The sequence below is a fragment of the Bos taurus genome, chromosome 8 (assembly GCF_002263795.3).
Source record: "Bos taurus isolate L1 Dominette 01449 registration number 42190680 breed Hereford chromosome 8, ARS-UCD2.0, whole genome shotgun sequence".
Lineage (NCBI taxonomy): Eukaryota > Metazoa > Chordata > Mammalia > Artiodactyla > Bovidae > Bos > Bos taurus.
Genome location: NC_037335.1, coordinates 71254177 through 71260541, shown reverse-complemented (window position 1 = coordinate 71260541; position 6365 = coordinate 71254177).

Genomic DNA, 6365 nt, shown 5'->3' with positions numbered 1-6365 from the left:
ACAACCTGGTATATAGATCTCAAAAGGAAGGGTCATGGCACATCATGTTGGGGGGTGGGGGGCAGAACATCACCAGTTAGGAGTCAGGGAGTCAGAAGGAGTAAGAAGCAAGTGTAGGCAAGAAGTTTTACTCTGATTTTCACAAGAAGGAATCAGTAAGGTAAGGTAAGGTAAGCAGGCTAAGCAGGTTTAGGATTACCTAGTTTGAATCATATCAGCAGACTGGCATGGAAGACAGTCCCTAGTTGTCTGGTACCTGGCCCTGTGTCATTAGGGCAAGGAGACAATAGCCAAAATGTGAAAGCCCAACAAAGGCAGTTGGAGGTGTGGGCTTTGGATTGGTTAGTCTGTATATGAAATGTATATTCAAAGGGGATGTGTTTTCTCTCTCTTGTAGTTGTTGTTGTTCAGTTGCCCAGTCATGTGCGACTCTTTGTAACTCCATGGACCGCAGCACACCAGGCCTCCCTGTCCATCACCAACTCCTGGAGTTTACCAAAATTCATGTCCATTGAGTCGGTGATGCCATCCAACCATCTCATCCTCTGCCGTGCCCTTCTTCTCCTGCCTTCAATCTTTCCCAGCATCAGGGTCTTTTCAAATGAGTCAGCTCTTCCCATTAGGTGGCCAAAGTATTGGAGTTTCAGCTTCAACATCAGTCCTTCCAATGAACGTTCAGGACTGATTTCCGTTAGGATTGACTGATTGGATCTCCTTGCAGTCCAAGGGACTCTCAAGAGTCTTCTCCAACACCACAGTTCAAAAGCATCAATTCTTCAGTGCTCAGCTTTCTTTATAGTCCAACTCTCACATCCATACACGACTACTGGAAAAACCATAGCCTTGACTAGATGGACCTTTGTTGGCATAGTAATGTCTCTGCTTTTGAACATGCTGTCTAGGTTGGTCATAGCTTTCCTTCCAAGGAGTAAGCCTCTTTTAATTTCATGGCTGCAGTCACCATCTGCAGTGATTTTGGAGCCCAGAAAAATAAAGTCTAACACTGTTTCCACTGTTTCCCCATCTATTTGCCATGAAGTGATGGGACTGGATGCCATGATCTTAGTTTTCTGAATGTTGAGCTTTAAGCTCTCCTCTTCACTTTCCTCTCCTTTTTCACTTTCATCAAGAGGCTCTTTGGTTCTTTTTCACTTTCTGCCATAAGGGGTGGTGTCATCTGCATATCTGAAGTTATTGATATTTCTCCCAGCAATCTTGATTCTATCTTGTGCTTCTTCCAGCCCAGCATTTCTCATGATGTACTCTGCATATAAGTTAAATAAGCAGGGTGACAATGGATGGGGGGAATGAATTGGGAGATTGGGATTGACAAATAGACACTTCTATATACAAAACAGATAACTAATGAAAACCTACACAGGACAGGGAACTCGACTCAATGCTCCTTGGTGACCTAAATGGGAAGGAAAGCAAAAAAAAAAAAAAAAAAAAGATTGGGGGAGTAAATGTATACAAATAGCTGATTAACTTTGCTATACAGTAGAAACTAATGCAACATTGTAAAGCAACTACACTGCAATAATTTTTTTTTAAAAAAGAAAGAAACCTGGTCAATACAAAGTCATGTCCAACTCTTTGTGAGCCCATGAACTACAGTAAGCCAGGCTTCCCTGTTCTTCACACTATCAGTTCAATTCATTTCAGTCACTCAGTCGTGTCTGACTCTTTGCGACCCCATGAATTGCAGCACACCAGGCCTCCTGTCCATCACCAACTCTTGGAGTTCACTCAGACTCACGTCCATCAAGTCAGTGATGCCATCCAGCCATCTCATCCTCTGTCATCCCCTTCTTCTTCTGCTCCCAATCCCTCCCAGCATCAGAGTCTTTTCCAATGAGTCACCTCTTCGCATGAGGTGGCCAAAGTACTAGAGTTTCAGCTTTGGCATCATTCCTTCCAAAGAAATCCCAGGGCTGATCTCCTTTAGAATGGACTGGTTGGATCTCCTGGCAGTCCAAGGGACTCTCAAGAGTCTTCTCCAACACCACAGTTCAAAAGCATCAATTCTTCGGCGTTCAGCCTTCTTCACAGTCCAACTCTCACATCCATACATGACCACAGGAAAAACCATAGCCTTGACTAGACAGACCTTTGTTGGCAAAGTAATGTCTCTGCTTTTGAATATGCTATCTAGGTTGGTCATAACTTTCCTTCCAAGGAGTAAGCATTTTTTAATTTCATGGCTGCAGTCACCATCTGCAGTGATTTTGGAGCCCCCCAAAAAGAAAGTCTGACACTGTTTCCCCATCTATTTCCCATGACGTGGTGGGACCAGATGCCATGATCTTCATTTTCTAAATGTTGAGCTTCATACTATAAAGTCCTGCAAAATCATGGATGACTCAAAGGCATGGTTACTAAATGAAAGAAATCAGTCTGAAAAAGCTGTACAATACAATTTATATGACATTCTGAAAAAGGCAAACTACAGAGAGAGTTAACAAATCAATAGGTGCCAGCCAGAAATTTGTGAATAGTTGAGGCACAGGGCATTTTTGTCCTGGCAGTGAAACTATCCAGTCTGATACTGTAATTGCTGATACACGACACTATGAATTTGTCAAAATTCATTGAATTTTATAACACAAAGAGTAAATCTTGTGTAATCATTTAAAAATCATTTAGGATGTTGGGGAATTTTATGCAGACTGTGACAAAAGGATCTCAATATATTACAAATGTATGAAACAAAGTTCCTTCCTTTATTAAAAGGAGTTGGGGGGGGGGAGTACTGATCTAAGTAACTATAAAACTAAAGCAAAAAATGTACATAAGAACTTCATTTTAGCTGATAAATTTGTGTCCCCTGGAAATATGTGTTAGCAATTCTGAAATCATTATATGTTTTAATTTCCTCAAATTTTTATAACCAAAATATCTAAGTGGCTTAAACAATAGTTATTTTTTTCTAGAATAATATTAATTAATTAATTTAAATATTTATTATTAATTGATTAGTTCTAGAACCTAGAAGTCCAAGATCAAGCCATCAGTGTTGACTTCTATTGCCGCCTCTCTGGCCACCACCAGCTCACTGTATGTTTACATGATTTCTTCTCTGTGTATCTGCATGGGGTCTGGGGATGGGGATGGGCAGAAATCTCTGGCTTCTCTTACTCTTCTTATTAGGACATCAATCCTTTTAGATTAGTGAAAGTGTTAGTTACTCAGTTGTATCCAATTCTTTGCGACCCCATGGACTGTAGCCTGCCTGGCTCTTCTGTCCATAGAACTCTCCAGGCAAGAATACTGGAGTAGGTGGCCATTCCCTTTTCCAGGGGATCTTCCAAACCCAGGAACTGAACCTGGGTCTCCTGCATTGCAGATAGATTCTTTACCATTTGAGCCACTCCATCTTTATGACTTCATTTAACCTTGATTATCACCTTAGAGGCTCTATGTCCAAATACAGTCACACTGGGGATTAGAGTTTCCATGTATGATTTTTTTTGTGTGAGGGGGGCAAAAACATTTAGTTCATACACTTCTTTGCTGGGACAGAATAATTAGGTAAGTGTACCAAAAATGATGGAAGTAAGATTTCCCATATTTGGAATGGGAGTTTATAAAACAGCAAGGGAAGAAGACTAAAATGATCCATGTGATAATAGATGGTAATTCATTAATATGAACTCATCCTTAGCTTAATATAGAAACAAATGGTTACATATATTTATATTTGTGAATATGTGCCAATGGCTCAAGTGGTAAAGAATCAGCCTGCAATGCAGGAGACACAGGAGATGTGGGTTCAATCCCTGGGTCAGGAAGATTCTCTGGTGGAGGAAAAGGTAACCCACTCCAGTATTCTTGCCTGGAGAATTTCTTTGAGAGAGGACCCTGATGGGCTACAGTCCACAGGATCGGAAAATGTTAGACACAACTGAACGCACACACATTACACATATAATGTTAGGTATATATACAATTTAGGACACACACATATATTTTCTTGTTCTTTCATCTAAGAGGGCCTAGAAGCAATGACACTATAGAAGCATTGATTAAGTACATCTAGTACCCAGATCTTGGTTTCTAACACCATTCTCTAATAAAAGAAACCATGGCCTTGGGGAAACATCTGATTCTCAGACTGAGGCGGGAAACACAGTAAGATTCCTACATAGGAAACTTTTCAGTTCAGTTCAGTTCAGTCGCTCAGTCATGTCTGACTCTTTGCAACCCCATGAATCGCAGCACGCCAGGCCTCGCTGTCCATCACCAACTCCTGGAGTTCACTCAGACTTACGTCCATCGAGTCAGTGATGCCATCCAGCCATCTCATCCTCTGTCGTCCCCTTCTCCTCCTGCCCCCAATCCCTCCCAGCCTCAGAGTCTTTTCCAATGAGTCAACTCTTCGCATCAGGTGGCCAAAGTACTGGAGTTTCAGCTTTAGCATCATTCCTTCCAAAGAAATCCCAGGACTGATCTCCTTCAGAATGGACTAGTTGGATCTCCTTGCAGTCCAAGGGACTCTCAAGAGTCTTCTCCAACACCACAGTTCAAAAGCATCAATTCTTCCGTGCTCAACTTTCTTCACAGTCCAACTCTCACATCCATACATGACCACTGGAAAAACCATAGCCTTGACTAGGATGGACTTTTGTTGGCAAAGTAATGTCTCTGCTTTTGAATGTGCTATCTAGGTTGGTCTTAACTTTTCTTCCAAGGAGTAAGCATCTTTTAATTTCATGACTGCAGTCACCATCTGCAGTGATTTTGGAGCCCCAAAAAATAAAGTATGACACTGTTTCCACTGTTTGCCCATCTATTTCCCATGAAGTGATGGGACCAGATGCCATGATCTTCATTTTCTGAATGTTGAGTTTTAAGCCAACTTTTTCACTCTCATCTTTCACCTTCATCAAGAGGCTTCAGGATGCAAATTTTCAAAGATTCAAACATGCATTGGGTTCCAGCAAGGAACCAGAATCTGTGCCATCAATGTCAGGTGTGAGTGAAATTACAGCTTGCACTCCATCTCCTATTGCTGATGATCCTTCATCTCTACCATCTCCCACCTCCTATTCCTCCTCTAGTCAATGACTCTTCTTGTCTGTTCACTTGATGTCAGCCCCTGTATGCCAGCTGTTGTATTGTAGTATTGTACTATTGTACTTTTCAAGGTGCTATACTGTAAGACTAAAAATGTTTTATTATTTATGTTTGGTTTTTATGCCTTGTTTGGAAAGTATTATAAACCTATTGCAGTACAGTACTATATAGCTGATTGTGTTAGTGGGGTACCTAGATTAACTCTGTTGGACTTATAAATAAATTGGACTTATGAACACACTCTTGGAATGAAACTCATTCATATGCAGGGGACTTACTGAATACAAGATGAGCCTGGAGCCTGTTGTAGTGATGGAAAGTGAGGAAGTATTCAAAAAATCCACAATGATTGTTCTATGTCAAAGAAACACAGAGATCAACTCAAAGAACTCTTAAAGGCCAAACAGGAAACAATTCGAACAACAAAATCTATTAATAGTTTTGGATTATAACTCAAAGTACAAAGTAAATACTCATGACCCCATATGTAGTTCAATAAAAACTGAATAAATAAATGAGGGAAAAGAGATATATCTCCATGAAGAAGAATTCCAAATAGTCTATCTAAATACTCCATCCACAGTTAGCATAACTCTCTACATCTTAAATATGGGCTCTGCATGGTGACTGCCCTCCCAAGAACACAGAAAAGAAAGGCAGCAAAGGGTTAATGTTATAGAGGGGAAACCTGACAGACATTCCTTCAGTCACAAGATCAAGGTTAATGCTGACAGTGATGTCATGTTGATGTTTGTGTATTATCTTGAGAAGATATGATGAGAATGACATTTTACCTCTACAGTCTTCTTCCCAAGAACATATAATCCCAATCTACCTATGAGAAAAATATCAAATTTCAGTTGAAGGGCATTCTACCAAATACGTGAGGAATATGCCTCAAAATGTTCAAGGTCATCAAAAACAGACTAAGAAATTGTTACAGCCAGGAGGAGACTAAGGAGACATAACAACTAAATGTAAGCTTGGCTCCTATATGGGATTCTAGAAAAGGAAAATGACACTGGGTTAAAAACTATGGAAATTTTAAAAAATATGGACATTAGCTAATAATAATGTATCAGCAGTGGTTCACTAATTATGACAAATGCACCATATTAATGGAAGATATTAATTATTAAAGAAACTATATGAAGGGTATATGGGAACTCTCTAGATTCTATACATTCACATCTTTTCTGTAAATCTAGAACTGTATTAAAAATAAGGTTTATTTGATCACATTCATTCCATATAATAGATAAAAATTACTGTTTAAAGAAAAACGATAA